The sequence below is a fragment of the Bombina bombina genome, chromosome 1, assembly GCF_027579735.1.
Source record: "Bombina bombina isolate aBomBom1 chromosome 1, aBomBom1.pri, whole genome shotgun sequence".
Taxonomy (NCBI): Eukaryota; Metazoa; Chordata; class Amphibia; order Anura; family Bombinatoridae; genus Bombina; species Bombina bombina.
In genome coordinates, this window is record NC_069499.1 from 1,035,449,088 (window position 1) to 1,035,473,658 (window position 24,571).

At 38.8% G+C, this 24,571-nt stretch overlaps 1 protein-coding gene across 3 annotated transcripts in view; it reads left to right on the forward strand.

Moving 5' to 3' along the window:
• Nucleotides 1–482: 482 nt before the first annotated feature.
• LOC128665396 (P2Y purinoceptor 1) overlaps nucleotides 483–24,571 on the forward strand; it is a 174,615-nt gene continuing 150,526 nt past the window's right edge. For all 3 annotated transcript variants that reach the window (XM_053719928.1, XM_053719934.1, XM_053719926.1), the window contains exon 1: nucleotides 483–785. The gene's annotated coding sequence lies outside the window, so the exon portion shown is untranslated. The remainder of the gene's footprint in view (nucleotides 786–24,571) is intronic.

Sequence of the window (24,571 nt, forward strand, 5' to 3'; positions counted from 1 at the left end):
AGAAAAATGTGTCTTATAAGGGATTAAAAAAGAGTTTGCCTAACAAAGTTTAAGATGATATTAACCATTTTTAATATATTTATTAGGGCCATGTGAATGATAAATTGAAATACATACAATATATTTGATAATGATAAACTGAAATACACATTGGAAACTGATCAAATGATAAAAAGACCTAGATATGCATGTTTGCTTAATGTTGTTGGCTCCTCCCTAATAAATTATTTAAAATATAAAAGGATATTAGAATATGTAACAATTAGGGTAGTAATTGTTTTGGGGATAATTGAGATTTGAGTCTCCATATAATTAAAATAGCCTTGTTAATAGCAGTATACAAAATAGGTATTACTGCCTAAACTGTGGAGTAGTTTCTAAACCCCCGGGAAGCTTTGGTGATATCACTTTCCATGAAGGAAAAGCATTTCAGATGTTCCTAATATAGCTGAGTCTACCCTTCAACACCTTCCAAATTTAGCTCCAGTGTCTAATCACCTTGTACGCGTGTCTGGATTTTGGAATAGAAACTAACTGACAGACGATATCAGAATTAATTCAAAAGAAGAGAAAACATACTTTTCTACTGTGTTTTGGAAAGTTGCAGTACTTTGGAGAGCTATCTTTTTTTTTTCTTTTTGTTGTTGCTGATTATGGCTATTGATGATAAGTCTGTTATCTGTACACTGCACACAATACATCTACAAAAAAAAAGAAAAGTGTGCAAAGGCTTAAATACAGTATAAGCAAGATGCACTGACCCTGCGGGAGTAAAACATTATAAGGTAAGTTAGAAAACTATGAATATTTGCTTATTAGCACTTCTTGGTTTATATGATCAGAATATGAGCTGGTTTAGAGATTCATAGGGGCAAATATACTAATTATTACACACATTATTATAAATAAGAAACACTGCAGTTTAAGCTGTGTAATATAGAATCACAATACCCATATAAATGTACTTGTTTTATTATTATTTTCTGATATTTTTGTTTTTCACCTCTAGAAACTGAAAAAGTATGTTGACAATTTATATTTAGCTGGCAAATGTTGATTGTATTTTATGCACTTTCTTTACTACTGGATACAAACTATTCTCCATACTATATATTAAAAGGTGACCTCTGATTGGTCATGGTTTCTATAGTTACCTGATAACATTGTAAATTCATCATTAATGAATTCCCTAAGGTAGCAGTGAACAAGAACTTCACATCATATGAGATCTATTCATCCATAGTAATGCTGCAACAATATTCTACAATACATCAGATAGTATTCCAGGTTAGAGGTTAGGGTAAAGGGTTAGGCTTCATTTGCTCTGTTTATTTCTTTCCAGTTATTTTGTTTACCATCATGGCCTCGTTAAGGGAAATTCATAAACAAATGTTATTGCGTAAAAGTGTAAAGTATGCAAAAATAACAAGTTATAGTTGTGCTGTTACCATAACAGATAACAGTGATACTTAAATTAAAGGGACAGTAAAGTCCAAATTAAACCTTCATGATTCAGATAGGGCGTGTCATTTTAAACAACTTTCCATTTTACTTTAATCATCAAATTTGCTATGTTCTCTTGGTATTCTTAGTTGAAAGATAAACATAGGTAGGCTTAGCATTTTTTTCTTTTGTATCCAGTTATCATTTAAGTTTTTTTTTTTTTTTACATGTCATGAGCGCTATAGTTCAAACATTGTTACAAACACTGCTATCATTTGTAACACCAGAGTTGTGCACACTCCTAGGTCTTCTTCACTATTTCCTCATGAGAAGGAGCTTATTTTCACTAAAGGATAACAGGAAAACAAAGAAAAAATGATAATAAATTTAAATTGGAACATTTTCTAAAATTGTACACTCAATTTAAAGTGAAAGTCAATCCTAGCATTTGTGAAACACTAGGATTGACCATTGGAACAAATTAAAGAGACACTGTACCCAAAATTTTTCTTTCGTGATTCAGATAGAGCATGACATTTTAAGCAACTTTCTAATTTACTCCTATTATCAAATTTTCTTCATTCTCTTGGTATTCTTCATGCTGAAAGCTCCTTTATTTGTTTCAAGCGTTTGTTGCACTGAGCTGCTATTAAAGGGATAGGAAAGTCAAAATTAAACTTGCATGATTCAGACAGAGCAAATAATTTTAAGAAACTTTTAGACTCACTTCTATTTTCAAATGTGCTTTGTTCTCTTGGTATCCCTTGTTGAAAACGATATGCACATATCCTACACTAGTGGGAGCTAGTTGATGATTGGTGCCTGCACACATTTGTCTCTTGTGATTGGCTAACTAGATGTGTTCATCTAGCTGCCAGTAGTCAATGATGTCCCTTCAGCAAAGGATAACAAGAGAATTAAGCAAATTTGATAACTGAAGTAAATTGGAAAGTAATTTAAAATTGTATGTTCTATCCTGTCCCTTTAAGTATTGTATACTTCCTGACTAAATGCCCCATTTATTTGCTCCAATGGTCAATCCTAGCGTTTAACAAATGCTAGAATTGACTTTCACTTTAAATCATTAAAGCTTTTTGACTTCCGTTTTGCTAGTAAAACAATTTTGCTTTTCATTATAATGCCACATATCAAAACACCTTGTAAATAACATTTCTCCTGTATTTCTATAGAAAACTTATCGGTCGAGTCTAAACATTTATAAAGCAAATTAATATCTGGGTTTCTGCAATCGTTTTTTAACAGTTAAACTCCACCCATCATTTGTCTCATTTGGAGGAGCTCAGCCAACCCGGGCTTGAATCTGCAGCTGATGAGTCTAGCCACAGCGATATTGTTAGTATGCAAAGAGTGTATTGTTTTGCATTGTTTATCAGTCAACATTAATCATCATAAGGCAACTATATGTAGCAGGGCTAGCCTTGATAAGTATGATGTGTGCAATTTTTAGTTCTAAGAAATTAGAAAATTCACAATTTTCAGGGATACATTCAGTGAAGAGGAAACAGAATAAATCACAGTATATCGCAGGGATGTTTTTACTACGCATAACTAAACATTTAAAATCTCAAAGTATTTACTCTCCATTTAACCCTGACCTGACCTGCCTTCTAGTTATCTTGAAAAACACTTCATGTTCATATAGCAACAGACACATAACTTGTTAAAGGGATAGTCTAGTAAAAAAAAATTTTTATGATTTAGATAGAGCAGGCAATTTTTTCTAATTTACTCCTATTATAACTTTTTCTTCGTTATCTTGGTATCTTTATTTGAATGTAAGCCTAGTAGCCGGCCCATTTTTGGTTCAATATCTGGGTTGCGCTTGCTGATTGGTTGCTACATTTAGACACCAATCAGAAAGAGCTTCCCAGATGCTGAACCAAACATGGGCTGACTCCTATGCTTACATTTTTGCTTTTTCAAATAAAGATTACAGGAGAATGAAGAAAATTTGATAATAGGGGTAAACTAGAAAGTTGCTTAAAATTGCCTGCTCTATTTGAATCATGAAAGTTTATTTTTGACTAGACTATTCCTTTAAATAAAGGGCCTATATTGCAATTCAAACCAGATGCCTTAAGAATACAAGTTAATGGGCTAGATTTATAGACACTTCTAAGGTTGAAGAAGTTACTTTGTTTTGAAGGTGAGATCATGTTCATTAGAATCTCTTCTCATACATTCTCTACAGATTAGTTAGAGAACATTTTCTGCCATTAATATTTACATATCGTTACATTAAGTGCCCAATGCATGAAATCTAGCACTTGAACCAATAAGTGTTTTGATATAGAAAAGTAGTCTCCCTTTTTTAGAATTAGAGAGATCTCAGGGACCTCATGGTCACAAAACAGGGGCTGACAAGGGGATGTTGTTCCAGGGAGTGTTTGGGATTTTTCACCTACTTTTATTTTATTTATGTTTTCTTTTGTGCATTTGTTAGAGTAGACTGTTTTTATTACGGGTGTTTTTTCCCGGTTTAGTTTGTTTGTTCTATAAAGGTGTATTTGTGAGGATTCATGATGGTGCTTGTTCCATGCACTGAAATATGTGTGGTTATGAGACAGATGCTGAGCCATTGATTATAATAGAGAGTCAAACTGGGTCCTCAGATGTGATGACATTTTTAAGTATCAATCTTGCATTGAGTTTTTTCACCTGAAACTAATTTCACAAATGGCTTTTATTCAAATTGATCAAATGCAGTTGCATGAAACGCGTCTGACAATGTCCTGTACTCTAAGTTGTGTTTGTCTACACAGGGCTAGAATCTGAAACCAGTTTGTATTTTACCTCCTGAAGGATATTTAATAAAAGTTGTGCTTTTTGGGTAACAAGTGGTTGAGCGGTGTCCCTACTACATTTATTTATTTTATCTAGGCCTATAATACTAAAAGTCCACTAACCTTCATAAAAACACAATTTATGCTTACCTGATAAATTTATTTCTCTTGTGGTGTATCCAGTCCACAGATCATCCATTACTTGTGGGATATTCTCATTCCCAACAGGAAGTTGCAAGAGGACACCCACAGCAGAGCTGTAATATAGCTCCTCCCCTAACTGTCATAGCCAGTCATTCGACCGAAAACAAGCCGAGAAAGGAGGAACCATAGGGTGCAGTGGTTACTGTAGTTTAAATTTAAAAATTACCTGCCTTAAAATGACAGGGCAGGCCGTGGACTGGATACACCACAAGAGAAATAAATTTATCAGGTAAGCATAAATTGTGTTTTCTCTTGTAAGGTGTATCCAGTCCACGGATCATCCATTACTTGTGGAATACCAATACCAAAGCTAAAGTACACGGATGAAGGGAGGGACAAGGCAGGAACTTAAATGGAAGGAACCACTGCCCGTAAAACCTTTCTCCCAAATATAGCCTCCGAAGAAGCAAAAGTATCAAATTTGTAAAATTTTGAAAAAATATGAAGCGAAGACCAAGTCGTCGCCTTGCAAATCTGATCAAAAGAAGCCTCATTTTTAAAGGCCCAAGTGGAAGCCACAGCACTAGTGGAATGAGCTGTAATCCTTTCAGGAGGTTGCTGTCCAGCAGTCTCATAGGCTAAGCGGATTAAGCTTTTTAGTCAAAAGAAAAAGAGGTTGCCGAAGCCTTTTGACCTCTCCTCTGTCCAGAGTAGACAACAAACAAAGCAGATGTTTGACGAAAATCTTTAGTAGCTTGTAAGTAAAACTTTAAAGCACGGACCACGTCCAGATTGTGTAACACAAGGATGGAACAACAATCTCTTGATTGATATTCTTGTTAGATACCACCTTAGGTAAGAACCCAGGTTTGGTACGCAGGACTACCTTATCCGTATGAAAAATCAGATAAGGAGAATTACATTGTAAGGCAGATAGCTCAGAGACTCTACGAACCGAGAAAATAGCTACCAAAAAAAGAACTTTCCAAGATAAAAGCTTGATATCTATGGAATGAAGAGGTTCAAACGGAACTCCTTGAAGAACCTTAAGAACCAAGTTTAAGCTCCATGGTGGAGCAACAAGTTTAAACACAGGCTTGATTCTAACTAAAGCCTGACAAAATGCCTGAACATCTGGAACATCTGCCAGACGCTTAACTAGCTGACAATCCTTTTTCCAAACTTCTTGGAGAAAAGATAATATCCTAGCAATCCTGACCTTACTCCATGAGTAACCCTTGGATTCACACCAATAAAGATATCTACGCCATACCTTATGGTAAATTTTCCTGGTGACAGGCTTTCGTGCCTGTCTTAAGGTATCAATAACTGACTCGGAGAAGCCACCCTTTGATAAAATCAAGCATTCAATCTCCAGGCAGTCAGCCTCAGAGAAATTAGATTTGGATGGTTGAAAGGACCCTGAAGTAGAAGGTCCTGTTTCAGAGGCAGAGACCATGGTGGAAAGAATGACATGTCCACTAGATCTGCATACCAGGTCCTGCGTGGCCACGCAGGTGCTATCAGAATCACTGATGCTCTCTCCTGCTTGATCTTGGCAATCAGTCGAGGGAGCAGAGGAAACGGTGGAAACACATAAGCCAGGTTGAAAGACCAGGACGCTGCTAGAGCATCTATCAGTGTCTCCTTGGGATCCCTGGACCTGGATCCGTAACACGGAAGCTTGGCGTTCTGGCGAGACGCCATGAGATCCAGTTCTGGTTTGCCCCAACGATGAATCAGTTGTGCAAATGCCTCCGGATGGAGTTCCCACTCTCCTGGATGAAAAGTCTGACGACTTAGAAAATCCGCCTCCCAGTGCTCTACACCTGGGATATGGATAGCTGATAGGTGACAAGAGTGAATCTCTGCCCAGCTAATTATTTTTGAAACTTCTAACATCTCTAGGGAACTTCTCGTTCCCCCTTGATGGTTGATGTAAGCTACAGTCGTGATGTTGTCCGACTGAAATCTGATGTACCTCAGAGTTGCTAACTGAGGCCAAGCCTGAAGAGCCTTGAATATCGCTCTTAGTTCCAGAATATTTAATGGAAGGAGAGACTCCTCCTGAGTCCACTATCCCTGAGCCTTCAGGGAGTTCCAGACTGCACCCCAACCTAGAAGGCTGGCATCTGTCGTAACAATTGTCCAATCTGGCCTGCGAAAGGTCATACCTTTGGACAGATGGACCCGAGATAGCCACCAGAGAAGAGAATCCCTGGTCTCTTGGTCCAGATTCAGTTGAGGGGACAAATCTGTGTAATCCCCGCTCCACTGACTGAGCATGCATAGTTGCAGTGGTCTGAGATGTAAGCATGCAAACGGCACTATGTCCATTAAGCCGATTACTTCCATACACTGAACCACCGAAGGGCGGGTAATGGAATGAAGAACCCGGCAGGAATTTAGAAGCTTTGATAACCTGGACTCCGTCAGGTGAATTTTCATTTCTACAGAATCTATCAGAGTCCCTAGAAAGGAAACTCTTGTGAGTGGGGATAGAGAACTCTTTTCCTCATTCACTTTCCACCCATGCGACCACAGAAATGCCAGTACTACGTCCTTATGAGACTTGGCAATTTGGAAGTTTGACGCCTGTATCAGGATGTCGTCTAAATAAGGGGCTACTGCTATGCCCCGCGGCCTTAGGACCGCCATAAGTGACCCTAGAACCTTTGTAAAGATTCTTGGGGCTGTAGCTAATCCCAAGGGAAGAGCTACAACTGGTAATGCCTGTCTTAAAAGGCAAACCTGAGAAACCGATGATGATCTTTGTGTATCGGAATGTGAAGATAAGCATCCTTTAGATCCACTGTAGTCATATATTGACCCTCCTGGATCAGTGGTAGGATGGTACGAATAGTTTCCATCTTGAACGACGGAACTTTGAGGAATTTGTTTAAGATCTTTAGATCCAAAATTGGTCTGAAGGTTCCCTCTTTTTTGGGAACCACAAACAGATTTGAGTAAAAACCCTGTCCCTGTTACGCCTTTGGAACTGAATGGATCACTCCCATAACTAGGAGGACTCGTACACAGTGTAAGAATGCCTCTCTCTTTATCTGGTGTGCAGATAATTGTGAAAGGTGAAATCTCCCTTTTGGGGGGGAAGCTTTGAAGTCCAGAAGATATCCCTGGGATATAATTTCCAACGCCCAGGGATCCTGAACATCTCTTGCCCACGCCTGGGCAAAGAGTGAAAGTCTGCCCCCTACTAGATCCGTTCCCAGATAGGGGGCCGTTCCTTCATGCTGTCTTAGAGGCAGCAGCAGGATTTTTTACCTGCTTACCTTATTTCCATGTCAGGTTTGGTCTCCAGACCGTCTTGGATTGAGCAAAAGTTCCCTCTTGTTTATTATTAGAGGAAGTTGATGCCGCACCTGCCTTGAAGTTTTGAAAGGCACGAAAATTAGACTGTTTGGCCCTAGATTTGGACCTGTCCTGAGGAAGGGCATGACCTTTTCCTCCAGTGATATCAGCAATAATCTCCTTCAACCAGGCCCGAATAGGGTCTGCCCCTTGAAGGGAATGTTAAGTAGCTTAGATTTTGAAGTCACGTCAGCTGACCATGATCTAAGCCATAGCGCTCTGCGCGCCTGTATAGCAAAACCAGAATTCTTAGCTGTTAGTTTAGTCAAATGAACAATGGCATCAGAATAAAAGAATTGGCTAACTTAAGTGCTCTAAGTTTGCCAAGTATGTCATCCAATGGAGTCGCTACCTGTAAAGCCTCTTCCAGAGACTCAAACCAGTACACCGCAGCAGCAGTGACAGGGGAAATGCATGCAAGGGGCTATAGGATAAAACATTGTTGAATAAATATTTTCTTAAGGTAACCTCTAATTTTTTATCCATTGGATCTAAAAAAAAAAAAAAAGAAAAGAAAAAAAAAAAGCACAGCTGTCCTCTACAGGGATAGTAGTACGCTTTACTAGAGTAGAAACTGCTCCCTCCACCTTAGGGACTGTCTGCCATAAGTCCCATATGGTGGCATCTATTGGAAACATTTTTCTAAAAATAGGAGGGGAAGAGAACGGCACACCTGGTTTATCCCATTCCTTATTAATAATTTCTGTAAACCTTTTAGGTATTTGGAAAAACATCAGTACACACCGGCACTGCAAAGTATTTATCCAGTCTACACAATTTCTCTGGCACTGCAATGGTATCACAGTCATTCAGAGCAGCTAAAACCTCCCTAAGCAACACGCGGAGGTGTTCAAGCTTAAATTTAAATGTAGAAATATTAGAATCAGGTATCTTTCCTGAGTCATTAACATCACCCACTGACTGAAGCTCTCTTTCCTCAGCTTCTGCATATTGTGAGGCAGAATCAGACATGGTTCTTAAAGCGTCAGTATGCTCTGCATTTTGTCTCACCCCAGAGCTATCTCGCTTACCTCTAAGTTCAGGTAGTCTGGCTAATACCGCTGACAGTGTATTATCCATGACTGCCGCCATGTCTTGTAAAGTAAACGCTATGGGCGCCCTAGATGTACTTGGCGCCATTTGAGCGTGAGTCCCTTAAGCGGGAGTCAAAGGGTCTGACACGTGGGGAAAGTTAGTCGGCATAACTTCCCCCTCGTCAGATTCCTCTGGTGATACATTTTTTAAAGACAGAAAATGATCTTTATTGCATAAAATGAAATCAGTACATTTGGTACACATTCTAAGAGGGGGTTCCACCATGGCTTTTAAACATAATAAACAAGGAGTTTCTTCTATGTCAGACATGTTTATACAGAATAGCAATGAGACTAGCAAGCTTGGAAAACACTTTAAATCAAGTTAACAAGCAAATATAAAAAACGGTACTGTGCCTTTAAGAGAAACAAATTTTGTCAGAATTTGAAAAACAGTGAAAAAATGCAGTAAATCAAACGAAATTTTTACAGTGTGTATAATAGGCTAACAGAGCATTGCACCCACTTGCAAATGGATGATTAACCCCTTAGTTCAAAAAACGGATCAAAAAAACCAAATAGACGTTTTTTAACAGTCACAACCAACTGCCACAGCAAGCTGTGGCCCTACCTTCCCCAATAAACGACTTTGGAAAGCCTTTGGGCCCTTTAGAGATGTCCTATAGCATTCAGAGGGCCTTTGAGGGAAGCTGGATGTCACAGTTTGTAATATTAACTGCACCAACTGTAACTTTTATACTACAACAGTGGAAATTGTTTCTAGTCAAAATTTAAGCCAGCCATGTGGAAAAAACTAGGCCCCAATAAAGTTTTATCACCAAAGCATATATAAAAATGATTAAACATGCCAGCAAACGTTTTATATTGCAATATCATAAGGGTATTACCCCTGGGAGTAAGCATGATACCAGTCGTTATTAAATCACTGTATTCAGGCTTAACTTACATTAATCCGGTATCAGCAGCATTTTCTAGTGTTTTCCATCTCTAGAAAAAATTATAACTGCACATACCTGATAGCAGAATAAACTGCACGCCATTCTCTCGCTGAAGTTACCTCATCTGTGTAATCCCCTCAGACATATGTGAGAATAGCAATGGATCTTAGTTACAACCTGCTAAGATCATAGAAACATCAGGCAGATTCTTCTTCTATTTACTGCCTGAGATAAAATAGCACAACTCCGGTACTATTTAAAAATAACAAACTTTTGATTGAAGAAAATAAACTAGCTATATTTAACCACTCTCTCCTACAACGTCCTAGCTTGTTGAGAGTTGCAAGAGAATGACTGGCTATGACAGTTAGGGGAGGAGCTATATTACAGCTCTGCTGTGGGTGTCCTCTTGCAACTTCCTGTTGGGAATGAGAATATCCCACAAGTAATGAATGATCCGTGGACTGGATACACCTTACAAGAGAAAGTGTTTTTTCTCAAAGTGATGTTACAAAATGTTAACAAAAACATATTAATTCTAGACACAACTGAATTTAGTTCATTATTTGTCAGAGCAAATTATGTTTATATGTATGTATATGTTTGTTTCTGTGAGTGCACTTCCCTCTGTGTATATATACATACATATAAAGATAACCTTTAAACTTAGGTTTAAATATGTTTTTGATTTTTTCATTACCTATTCTTTAGCAGAGAAAATAGCTTTGCCTCTTAGTAATATTAAGAATCTCAATTTGAAGGGCCATATAAGAAAGCTGGCTGATTTTCCCAGTAAACTTTTCAAAGCATATTCTCTTGAGATACTTAAAGGGTTAGGAATCTTTGTAAAATAGTACATAAATTAAACAGCTTATTAAGGTTATAAATATATATTTGATCAAATAATGCTACTTTTGTCTAGAAACACAGCTTCTAAATAATATAAAACTAACTTTTTTATTTTCATAAAACAAGTGGCAATGACCGCCCATAAAAGTAGGCAGAGTGTATGTAAAATACATTCTGTGCCTCATCCAATAGCGAAGAGGTTGCACCCCACTCATTTCATATTCATAAGATGGTTGTTAGGTCAATATTGCTTGCGCAATTGTCATTTTAGGGAATCGCATGGGCACTAGAACACAAAACCCTGATATGCCATATTTGTAATTTATTAAAATTTTACATTTGACTTGGAGTTTAAAGTCCATTCCTAATAATATAAAAACATGCTCATTAGTCTAGGGGTAGATTAGATACTTACCTCTATCGCTATTGCGTCTGCTGCTGCTCCTCCGTCAGATCGGTGAGACAATTTCACGCTTTGGTGCGCCACCCCCCAATGTGGGCATCATCAACCACATGTCCTCTCTCCATCCGGTGCTTTAATATTAACACACCTCAGGAAAGCGGACAAGGGGGATCAAAAATGCCCATGCGTTTGGGGAAAAAAGGCTTACAATGAGCACACAGCCGCCATGTTTCTACCTAGGTGGAACATCTTTACTGGACCGGGATAACAGGGGAAATAGTGTGTTTGGCAGATTATAAAATACAGGAAAACGACAAACAAATGTTAAAAGGTACCTATTACAAATATTTGTTATATATAAAGAAGTTTTAAATGAGAAAAAGATAATTTTTGAGTTTACTATCCCTTTAAATTAAATTTAAAAAACAGTTTAATTTTTAAAGCTAACAATGTAATGAAAAATGTTGCAATGTGACCAGGAAAATTACATTTGTGTGTGAAACCTATTACTACCACTTTCTAAGTGAGATTTTTTTTTAATTGCAAGTTTAGTGAAAAATATTTCTGGAAATACTGCCTGATACTTGCAGAAGAAACCTTTGGTCTGCTTTGGCTGTAAACATTAAAAATATTGTCAGTTTTTAATACTGGGTAAAATAAACATTTTTTTTTTTTAAACTATAATAGAATACTAATTTAAAACTACACTATAATAATATTTCAACAAATTCACTACAATTTTTTTAGTTGTGCTCAGTTGCTAGACAACTACTACAAACTATTTAGGATATGGGTACTGTTGTATAACTTTATACAGTAAAAGAGTGCTGATTAAATTACAAAGGGCTATATTAAAATTGGAGCGCTAATTAGCGTTTTCGCCAGAGTGCTAAATGCACTAACAGTATGTTTGCGCGTGTTGGGTTGCACTGGTATTACGAGTTGAAAGTAAAAAGTTATCGCTCCAGCACTAACCCGACGTGCGCAAAAATCCAAAATGACAACATTGCGCATGTGATAACTTTCCCCTATAGAAGTCAAGGGAGAAAAAAAAGTGTAAAATAAACCCTACTTGAGTGCTAACCCGAATTGCCATAAGTCCCTACTCTAATAACCCCTAAACCACCACATAGCACACTGCAATGTCTCCACTACACTATTAACCCCTAAACCACAAGCCCCAAATGCAAAGTAACCTAAAACACTATTAACCCCTAAACTGGCAGCTCCCCAATGCAAAGCAACCCACTAAACTATTAACCCCTAAACTGCCAGCCCCCAGCACAAAATAACCTACTACACTACTAACCCCTAAACCACCAGCTCCTCAGCGCAAAATATCCCACTAACATCTAAACCCCTTCACCTTACACCCCCTAAGTTCACCCAAAATAGCCTAACCCTACCTTTACAAAAAAAAACTAACTACCTTAAATAACTTTTTGTAGGGCATTGCCCTAAAGTGAACCAGCTCTTTTTGTGAAACAAAAACAAAAATTTACACCTTCTAACATTAATCCCCCCACCCCAAAAAAAAATCTAAAAAAAAACTACTCTAAAAAGTGCTTGAAAAGGGCATTTGGTTGGACATTGCCCTTAACCCCTTAGTGACCAGACCAATTTCTTACCATTAGGGACCAGGCCTATTTTCACATTTCTGCGATGTTTGTGTTTATCTGTAATTTTCCTCTTACTCATTTACTGTACCCATACATATTACATACCACTTTTCTCGCCATTAAATGGACTTTCTATAGATACTATTATCATCATCATACCATATTATTTACTATAAAAAATATATAAAATATAAGTAAAAAAAAAAACACACACTTTTTCTATATTTGACCCCCAACATCTGTTAAACATTTACAACCACCAAAAAAAAACCATGCTAAATAGTTTCTAAATTTTGTCCTGAGTTTAGAAATACCCAATGTTTACATGCTCTTTGTTTTTGCAAGTGATAGGGCAATAAGTACAAGTAGCACTTTGCAATTTCCAAACCATCCCCCCCCCCCAAATTAGCGATAGTGTTTTTGCGTGTGTGTCTGAGTGTTTTTTGTGTGTGTGTCTGTGTGTGTGCCTGAGTGTGTTTCCGAATGTTTGTGTGTGCATCTGAGTGTGTTTTTAAGTGTGTCTGAGTGTTTGTATGTGCCTGTCGTGTAACACTGATATCTGTCAGGAATCTCTGAATAACTCTTCATATGTGTGTATATATATATATTTTTTAGTAGACAACCTAAAGTATTGATCTAGGCCCATTTTTGTATATTTCATGATACAATTTCGCCGCCAAATGCAATCAAATAAAAAAAAAAAAACCTTTTTTTTTAAAACGTTAACTTTTTAACAAACTTTAGGTTTCTCACTGAAATTATTTACAAACAGCTTCTGCAATTATGGCACAAATGGTTGTAAATGCTTATCTGGGATCCCTTTTGTTTAGAAATAGCAGACATATATTGTGTTGGCACTGTTTTTTGGTAATTAGAAGGCCACTTAATGCCGTTGTGCACCACATTTGTATTATGCCCAGCAGTGAAGGGGTTAATTAGGTAGTTTGTAGGGTTAATTTTAGCTTTAGTGTAGAGATCAACATGCTCTTTGTTTTTGCAAGTGATAGGGCAATAAGTACAAGTAGCACTTTACTATTTCCAAACCACCCCCCCCCCAAATTAGCGGATTAGAGTGTTTTTGTGTGTGTGTCTGTGTGTGTGTCTGATTGTGTTTCCGAATGTTTGTGTGTGCATCTGAGTGTGTTTTTAAGTGTGTCTGAGTGTTTGTATGTGCCTGTGTTGTAACACTGATATCCGTCAGGAATCTCTGAATAACCCTTCACATGTATGTGTATATATATATATATATATATATATATATATTTAGTAGACAACCTAAAGTATTGATCTAGGCCCATTTTTGTATATTTCATGATACCATTTCACCGCCAAAAAAAAACTTTTTTTTTTAAAACGTTAACTTTTAACGAACTTTAGGTTTCTCACTGAAATTATTTACAAACAGCTTCTGCAATTATGGCACAAATGGTTGTAAATGCTTATCTGGGATCCCCTTTGTTTAGAAATAGCAGACATATATTGTGTTGGCATTGTTTTTTGGTAATTAGAAGGCCACTTAATGCTGTTGTGCACCACATTTTTATTATGCCCAGCAGTGAAGGGGTTAATTAGGTAGTTTGTCGGGTTAATTTTAGCTTTAGTGCAGAGATCAACCTCCCACCTGACACATCCCAGCCCCTGATTCCTCCCTGACCCCCCTTAAACAGCTCTTTCCTCCCCTACCCCACAATGGTCACCACCATCTTAAGTACTGGCAGAAAGTCAGTGTTTTTGTGTGTGTGTGTCTGAGTGTGTTTCCGAATGTTTGTGTGTGCATCTGAGTGTGTTTTTAAGTGTGTCTGAGTGTTTGTATGTGCCTGTGATTTTGTGTTTGTGTGTGTCTGCTTTCTGGGGGGAGGGGGGGGTGACACCATAACTTACTGCACCGGATAACACCCCCCCAAACATCTCTCTTAACCTCCCCCCTCTTCCTATTTACAGCCATCTTAGGTATTGGCAGCTGTCTGCCAGTATCCAGTTGGTAATGAAATCAGGCTCAATTTTTTTTAATAAACCCATTTTTCCATAGTGTAGCTGCCCCCCCTCAATACCCTCCCCCCTCCCCCTCCCAGATCCCTTTCCCAACACTTATCCCCCCTCTCCATAATTGTTCCCACTCACAAATTATTTGCCATAGGGTAGCAGTCCCACCCGCTCCCGCCCCACCCACTCTCTCCCGCCATTCTCATGCCCCCCTCCCACCCCTCACACACAACCTCCTGCCATCCTCAAGTTACCTTCAGTGATGGGTCACCCACCCACCTCCCTCCTATCTCTCCCATGCCACCAACGATCGGCACCATTGCTGGCTGATGCGGAGAGGGCCACAGAGTGGCCCTATCTGCATTGGTTGCTTACCAGAGGGTATTGCACGATGCCTCAATATCGAGGCATCGCTGCAATACCCTAAAAGTAGCTGCCAGCGCTCAAAACCCCTGAGGACGTACAGGGTATGTCCATGGTCATTAACGACCGTTTTTTTTCGTTTTTTGTAAGATGTACCCTGTACGTCCTTGGTCGTTAAGGGGTTAAATGGGCATTAGGGGTTAATAGTGTAAAGAGTTAGTTTGTGAGGTGGAGGTGGTTGAGGAGTTAAAAGTGTAGTTTAGTGCAATTGTTTCCTCTGAAAATAAGTTTGAGTGGTAAATGCGATTGCATTTACTTTCATCTTGTAGTACGAGCTCATATTGCCGCTCAACGTTACCCATAGAAAATATGGGGAGCATAAATGACTGCGATTTCGACAAACAAAATTGCGGTAATTTTAACAGCACGATAGCGCTCCACTCATAATCTAGGCCAAAGTGTGTTAAATATGGTTACAAAATTAAATCAAATTTTCATTATTCAGATAGCGCGCACACAATTTCAAACAACTTTCCAATTCACTACCATTATCTTTAAGTGCACAATCTTTTTATATCCACAGTTATCTATATGGCACACATGAACTAGCACTGTCTAGCTATGAAAAACTGTCAAAATGCATTGATAAAAAAGGCAGCCTTCAAGGGCTTAGAAATTAGCATATGAGCCTACCTAAGTTTAGCTTTTAACAAAGAATATCAAGAGAACAATGCAAATTTAATGATAAAAGTAAATCGGAAAGTTGTTTTAAATTACATGCCCTATCTGCATCATGAAAGTGTAATTTTGACTAGACTGTCTCTTTAAGTCTAACCTCAGAGCTCCCTCACCACTATGCATAAAAGTGCAAAAATGTCACTGTTTTTTTCACATTTGAGTGAGAAATTAAGTTATGGCATAAGCATATGTTTTTGTAAATCATTTGCAACAAATTAAGTTTGATTAAACCCAAAACTTTCTAAAATATAATCCCTGCACAATAAGCATGTATGGAGTTAATCACAATAGTTTAGGAAAACTTATCAAATAATTTTTCTACAAAAATCCCCACACACTTTAATGTTTTTCTGTTGAAAATTATCAAATACGTTTTCTAAAGAATTGTGATTGGCCACTAAGAAAAACATATCAAATGGTTTAACTGAACATCCTCATACTTTAATGGTGATTTTCTGTTTGTTTCTAATGGATTGGAATAAACCTCTATCTTACTAAGCTACAAGTCATTTTGCAGGTTTTTATCATTTCTGTATAAGCTTTAACACAAGACTATGCCTGGACATGTTTTGAAGCAGTGATTTTAAACAATGTATTTAGTCTCCTCAGCTAGCTAGAAGTTTCATAAGTCATATTTTTCCATTTCATAAGGGCATCATATACAGAAAATCTGTAAACCAATTTGCAAGTTTATGAGATTTTACTCTAAGTTTTATTGCTTTCCAATTAAAATACAAACTACTTTATGGAGGACTTGAACTTATGAGGCTCAGTGGTAAGGTGCTATTTGAACACAAATTAGGAATTACTTATACAGTTTCTCATTTTATAATCACCTCACATAGAGAAAGAGACTCTAGTGGTTTATAAAATCCTGCCCTTGTTTTTAGCAGATAAATATTTCTGAACCTCTGCTCGTATTATCAATGTGTTGTGTTTTTTTCAGTTATCATACAATGCTTCTACTGTTAATAACCCTAAAACTTCAATTTTTTTACTTAACAAAAAACAATAGAAAGTTGTGGTCTTCACTGTTAATATCCAAATTTTGTAATCCAATAACCAAAAGTGCACGATTAAGGGCAAACAAAATGGTTATTTTGGGTATATAGCAATTACATCACAGATTTGAAGGTCTGTGTTTTGATCCCTTCCAATTCATTCCACATGGAGGAAATTTGAGTTCCTCAACACCAAACCTGTAAGTAGCATATTCCAGTCATCTGACACAACCAGATTCTTTCATAAGAGTACCAGATAGTAAAGCATGTTTCATCACTCCAGAGAACATCTTTTCCACTGCTCCTGAGTCTGACACTTGGCATTGCACATGTTGATGTGGGTCTGCAGTCATCCTATCCCTCAGAAGCTCCTCCTTCCCACTGTATACCACACCATAGCCTCCAGGTTGCCTGTTGTACTCCAATGCAAGTTTTTCAACTGTATTACAAGCCTCCCTGATTTCCTCACAAAATGTGGTGCAGATGTTGCTCTTCAAATTGGGCCTCTCCAATTGTGGTGTCCTCTGCAAATCAGCATCTATAATAGCCAATTTTCCTAACTATTCTGCTCCTCCCTTACCTGTGCCTCTCAGGGTGCATCAGCAGACTTGTTCCCTACTGCCTGTGATGAGAGAGCAGTCTTCTCTAACTTCTCTGTCCTAAAGACCTAAGTCATCCATTACCATCCTCCAAAGACCCAAAACCAGGCCTTCCTGCCTCTGTCTCTACCCTAGAACCCTGTTATAGGGTGGGACAGCCTAACTAACTCCTCCCTCCTCTCTGTTTCCCTCTGACTAGGTAGCACAAAGCCACCACCACCCTTTACTCTAGCCCTTCAAATCCCCCTAGCTACCTCCCACCTAACCTTAACTCAATGACCCTAATATACCAGCTAGTACCTAAAGCTACACTATCACTTACTCTCTCCCTCTGCCCCTCCCCCCATACCCATTTCTCTCTCCCTCTAAGGGGATCTTTTCCACTATCAATTAATACACACAAAGCACTCTAGAAGAAGAAAAAGTATCTGGGGAAATACCTACACCCTAATTTTAAGCTAACCTTAAAAATAAAAAGACCTCTTATCTAAAAGCAGAAAACTGGATAAAAAATGCACACTCAAAAAAAATAAAACGTAAAATTAAAAAAAATATATTTTAAAAAACATTTAGCAGAAAATAACTTGAAGAACCTTAAGAACCAAGTTTAAGCTCCATGGTGGAGCAACTGGTTTAAACACAGGCTTGATTCAAACTAAAGCCTGACAAAATGCCTGAACGTCTGGAACATCTGCCAGATGCTAGTGCAAAAGAATAGACAGAGCAAAAATCTGTCCCTTTAAGAAACTAGCTAACAATCCTTTTCCCAAACCTTCTTGGAGAAAAGATAAAATCCTAGGAATCCTGACCTTACTCCATGAGTAACCCTTGGATTCCCACCAATAAAGATATCTACGCCATACCTTATGGAAAATTTTCCTGTTGACAGGCTTTCGTGCCTGTATTAAGGTATCAATAACTGACTCAGAGAAGCCACGCTTTGATAAAATCAAGCATTCAATCTCCAGGCAGTCAGCCTCAGAGAAATTAGATTTGGACGGTTGAAAGGACCCTGAAATAGAAGGTCCTGTCTCAGAGGCAGAGACCATGGTGGAAAGGATGACATGTCCACTAGATCTGCATACCAGGTCCTGCGTGGCCACGCAGGTGCTATCAGAATCACCAATGCTCTCTCCTGCTTGATCTTGGCAATCAGTCGAGGGAGCAGAGGAAACGGTGGAAACACATAAGTCAGGTTGAAAGACCAGGGCGCTTCTAGAGTATCTATCAGTGTCGCCTTGGGATCCCTGGACCTGGATCCGTAAGACGGAAGCTTGGCGTTCTGGCGAGACGCCATGAGATCCAGTTCTGGTTTGCCCCAACGAAGAATCAGTTGTGCAAATACCTCCGGATGGAGTTCCCACTCTCCCGGATGAAAAGTCTGACGACTTAGAAAATCCGCCTCCCAGTGCTCTACACCTGGGATATGGATAGCTGATAGGTGGCAAGAGTGAATCTCTGCCCAGTGAATTATTTTTGAAACTTCTAACATCTCTAGGGAACTTCTTGTTCCCCCTCGATGGTTGATGTAAGCTACAGTCGTGATGTTGACCGACTGAAATCTGATCTACCTCAGAGTTGCTAACTGAGGCCAAACCTGAAGAGCCTTGAATGTCGCTCTTAGTTCCAGAATATTTATTGGAAGGAGAGACTCCTCCTGAGTCCACGATCCCTGAGCCTTCAGGGAGTTCCAGACTGCACCCCAACCTAGAAGGCTGGCATTTGTTGTTACAATAGTCCAATCTGGCCTGCGAAGGTCATACCTTTGGACAAATGGACCCGAGATAGGCACCAGGGAAGAGGATCCCTGGCCTCTTGGTCCAGATTCAGTTGAGGGGCCAAATCTGTGTAATCCCCGCTCCACTGACTGAGCCTGCATAGTTGCAGCGGTCTGAGATGTAAGCGTGCAAACGGCACTATGTCCATTGCCGCTACCATTAAGCTGATTACTTCCATACACTGAGCCACCAAAGGGCGCGGAATGGAATGAAGAACCCGACAGGAATTTAGAAGCTTTGATAACCTGGACTCCGTCAAGGTAAATTTTCATTTCTACAGAATTTATCAGAGTCCCTAGAAAGGAAACTCTTGTGAGTGGGGATAGAGAACACTTTTCCTCGTTCACTTTCCACCCATGCGACCTCAGAAATGCCAGTACTACGTCCGTATGAGACTTGACAATTTGGAAGTTTGACGCCTGTATCAGGATGTCGTCTAGATAAGGGGCTACTGCTATGCCCCGTGGCCTTAGGACCGCCAAAAGCGACCCTAGAACCTTTGTAAAGATTCTTGGGGCTGTAGCTAATCCAAAGGGAAGAGCTACAACTGGTAATGCCTGTCTTGAAAGGCAAACCTGAGAAACCGATGATGATCTTTGTGTATTGGAAAGTGAAGATAAGCATCCTTTAGATCCACTGTAGTCATATATTGACCCTCCTGGATCAGTGGTAGGATGGTACGAATAGTTTCCATCTTGAACCACGGAACTTTGAGGAATTTGTTTAAGATCTTTAGATCCAAAATCGGTCTGAAGGTTCCCTCTTTTTTGGGAACCACAAACAGATTTGAGTAAAAACCCTGTTCCTGTTCCTCCTTTGGAACTGGATGGATCACTCCCATAACTAGGAGGTCTCGTACACAGTGTAAGAATGCCTCACTCTTTATCTGGTTTGCAGATAATTGTGAAAGGTGAAATCTCCCTTTTGGGGGGAAGCTTTGAAGTCCAGAAGATATCCCTGGGATATAATATCCAACACCCAGGGATCCTGAACATCTCTTGCCCACGCCTGGGCGAAGAGTGAAAGTCTGCCCCCTACTAGATCCGTTACCGGATAGGGGGTCGTTCCTTCATGCTGTCTTAGAGGCAGCAGCCGGCTTTTTGACCTGCTTACCTTTTTTCCAGGTCTGGTTTGGTCTCCAGACCATCTTGGATTGAGCAAAAGTTCCCTCTTGTTTATTATTAGAGGAAGTTGATGCCGCACCTGCCTTGAAGTTTCGAAAGGCACGAAAATTAGACTGTTTGGCCCTAGATTTGGACCTGTCCTGAGGAAGGGCACAACCTTTTCCTCCTGTGATATCAGCAATAATCTCCTTCAAACCAGGCCCGAATAGGGTCTGCCCTTGAAGGGAATGTTAAGTAGCTTAGATTTTAAAGTCACGTCAGCTGACCATGATTTAAGCCATAGCACTCTGCGCGCCTGTATAGCAAAACCAGAATTCTTAGCCGTTAGTTTATTCAAATGAACAATGGCATCAGAAATAAAATAATTGGCTAGCTTAAGTGCTCTAAGTTTGCCAAGTATGTCATCCAATGGAGTCTCTACCTGTAAAGCCTCTTCCAGAGACTCAAACCAGTACGCCGCAGCAGCAGTGACAGGGGCAATGCATGCAATGGGCTGTAGGATAAAACCTTGTTGAATAAATATTTTCTTAAGGTAACCTTCTAATTTTTTATCCATTGGCTCTAAAAAAGCACAACTGTCCTCGACAGGGATAGTAGTACGCTTTGCTAGAGTAGAAACTGCTCCCTCCACCTTAGGGACTGTCTGCCATAAGTCCCGTGTGGTGGCGTCTATTGGAAAACATTTTTCTAAAAATAAGAGGGGAAGAGAACGGCACACCTGGTCTATCCCATTCCTTATTAATAATTTCTGTAAACCTTTTAGGTATTGGAAAAACATCAGTACACACCGGCACTGCAAAGCATTTATCCAGTCTACAAAATTTCTCTGGCACTGCAATGGTATCACAGTCATTCAGAGCAGCTAAAACCTCCCTAAGTAACACGCGGAGGTGTTCAAGCTTAAATTTAAATGTAGAAATATTAGAATCAGGTATCTTTCCTGAGTCATTAACATCACCCACTGACTGAAGCTCTCCTTCCGCAGCTTCTGCATCTTGTGAGGCAGTATCAGACATGGTTCTTAACGCGTCAGTATGCTCTGCATTTTGTCTCACCCCAGAGCTATCTCGCTAACCTCTAAGTTCAGGTAGTCTGGCTAATACCGCTGACAGTGTATTATCCATGACTGCCGCTATGTCTTGTAAAGTAAACGCTATGGGCGCCCTAGATGTACTTGGCGCCATTTTAGCGTGAGTCCCTTGGGTGGGAGTCAAAGGGTCTGACACGTGGGGAGAGTTAGTCGGCATAACTTTCCCCTCGTCAGATTCCTCTGGTGATAATTTTTTTAAAAACAGAATATGATCTTTATTGCATAAAATGAAATCAGTACATTTGGTACACATTCTAAGAGGGGGTTCCACCATGGCTTTTAAACATAATGAACAAGGAGTTTCTTCTATGTCAGACATGTTTATACAGACTAGCAATGAGACTAGCAAGCTTGGAAAACACTTTAAATCAAGTTAACAAGCAAATATAAAAAACGGTACTGTGCCTTTAAAAGAAACAAATTTTGTCAGAATTTGAAAAACAGTGAAAAAATGCAGTAAATCAAACGAAAATTTTACAGTGTATGTAATAGGCTAGCAGAGCATTGCATCCACTTGCAAATGGATGATTAACCCCTTAGTTCAAAAAACGGATCAAAAAAACGAAATAGACGTTTTTTTTTTTTGTTTGTTTTTTTTTTGTTTTTTTTTAACAGTCACAACCAACTGCCACAGCAAGCTGTGGTCCTACCTTCCCCAATAAACGACTTTGGAAAGCCTTTGAGCCCTTTAGAGATGTCATAAAGTATACAGGGGACTCCTGAGGGAAGCTAGATGTCACAGTTTGTAATTTTAACTGCACCAACTGTAACTTTTATACTATAACAGTGGAAAGCCTCAGTAAAACTGTTTCTAGTCAAAATTTAAGCCAGCCATGTGGAAAAAACTAGGCTCCAATAAAGTTTTATCACCAATGCATATATAAAAACGATTAAACATGCCAGCAAACGTTTATATTGCAATATCATAAGGGTATTACCCCTGGGAGTAAGCATGATACCAGTCGTTCTTAAATCACTGTATTCAGGCTTAACTTACATTAATCCGGTATCATAATTTTTTCTAGAGATGGAAAACACTAGAAAATGCTGCTAACTGCACATACCTGATAGCAGAATAAACTGCACGCCATTCTCTCGCTAAAGTTACCTCATCTGTGTAATCCCCTCAGACATATGTGAGAATAGCAATGGATCTTAGTTACAACCTGCTAAGATCATAGAAACCTCAGGCAGATTCTTCTTCTATTTACTGCCTGAGATAAAATAGCACAACTCCGGTACTATTAAAAAATAACAAACTTTTGATTGAAGAAAATAAACTAACTATATTTAACCACTCTCTCCTACAACATCCTAGCTTGTTGACAGTTGCAAGAGAATGACTGGCTATGACAGTTAGGGGAGGAGCTATATTACAGCTCTGCTGTGGGTGTCCTCTTGCAACTTCCTGTTGGGAATGAGAATATCCCACAAGTAATGGATGATCCGTGGACTGGATACACTTAACAAGAGAAATAAGTTGTTTGATTAAAAAGTGGGAACTGTGGGGTTAAAGGCAAGAACTATTAAAGTAAAAGCTTTGTCAAAGAAGATGGGGCAGGAACACATTTGGGAATTAATGCATTTGTCAAAATTCAAAACAAGTCAGGCAAAAAACAGGATTAGGAAGAGCACAAAAAAAGTTACAAATAAATTTACATTAAAATGTTAAAGTTATGTGAGGGGTTATGTGGAAGGGAACATTAATGTTGTGAAGGTTATGTTTTTTATAATTAAAAATAATTGTAATATTTTTTTATATATTTTTTTTTTCCAAAATAAATTTTTATTGAATAAATCAAATCTTACAATAAAGTGTAATTGCAATGTCTAACAGTCATCATCAAAACAATATGGAAATATTATTTTTATAAGGCAATACACACTATATCACATTATAAACCTTGTTAGTAGTCCATCAAATGTGTATATTCCTCCTATATAAATTTAAGAGAATAATAGTCCTCCAGTCTATGTATCCGGAAGTAATGATACTTTTCTAGAGATAACGTCAAGTTGACACATTCATACCATTCCCTTATTGAAGGAGTTGACTCTTTTTTACATAATCGGGGTATCAATTGTTTAGCACAATTTAACATTATGTATAAAAGCGTGGATCTCAGGCTGCAAGTCAATTTAACTGATTTGTGAAATAGGCATGTCAAGGGGTCTAAGGGTACAGTGTTATGTATTGCTTTGTTTATCTCTCCTATTATGGACTGCCAGTATTAAACCATTTTGGGGCATTCCCACCATATGTGTATTGGCGAGCCTACCTGACCACATCCTCTCCAGCAATCAGCAGTTGTTGCTGGGTAGATATGGGCTAATCTCTGGGGCGTATAGCACCATCTACTAAGTAATTTCATGTTAGTTTCACGAAATTTCATGGAGGAGGCTGAGGAGTTCATCTTAGAAATGATAGCTATCCACTTTTTTTCAGTAAGTTTTGTATTCAATTCTGTTTCCCATTTCTGTGTGTATGTAGGAAGTGTGCAAGAATTTCCCTGCAAGATCAGCTTATATGAGATAGATAAATGGCCCTTAGTTATATTTGCCTGGTAACAGAGGGACTCAAATGGGGTAAGTGGCCTACTAATTTTAGGTTTTTCAGGATGGGAGGAGATTATATGAGTTAATTGATGATACTTAAACCATTGGTTAAAATATGGTATGCCTAGGTTAAGTAAATCTATGCTTGGGCGTAGCCTACCATTGTCGAGCACTGTGTGATAGAGAATAAGTGAGTGTATGGAGCGTATTGAATTTAGAGTGAAACTTTTCTCCCTATCGAAAATATGATTCACGAGAAATGGGGTTAATGGGGAAGGATTCGATGAGAGTGTGGAATGCTTTTTAAGTGCCCTATCCCATTGTTTGAGTGTTTCAACAGTGAGGATGGAAGTAGTATGTAGTGCCTTCCGTTGTGATGCTGGTAACCAGCAGCTACTACTGAGATTAGCGGAATTGGCTAAATCCCGTTCCAACGCTACCCATTCCTTATCGTTCTAGTGCCTACACCAATTAATAATGCGTACAAAGTGAGCGGCTAATTTATATAACGCTAAATTTGGTACTCCCAACCCTCCTCTCTCTTTAGGCATATACATCGTCTTCATCGACACTCTGGTCATATGTTTGGACCATATATAGGTATTAATGGAGTTTTGTAGGGATTTCATAAAATGTTCAAGTATGGGCATAGGTAGAGCCTGTAACAAATAAAGTATCTTTGGGAGAATCATCATCTTAATAGCACTTATTCGAC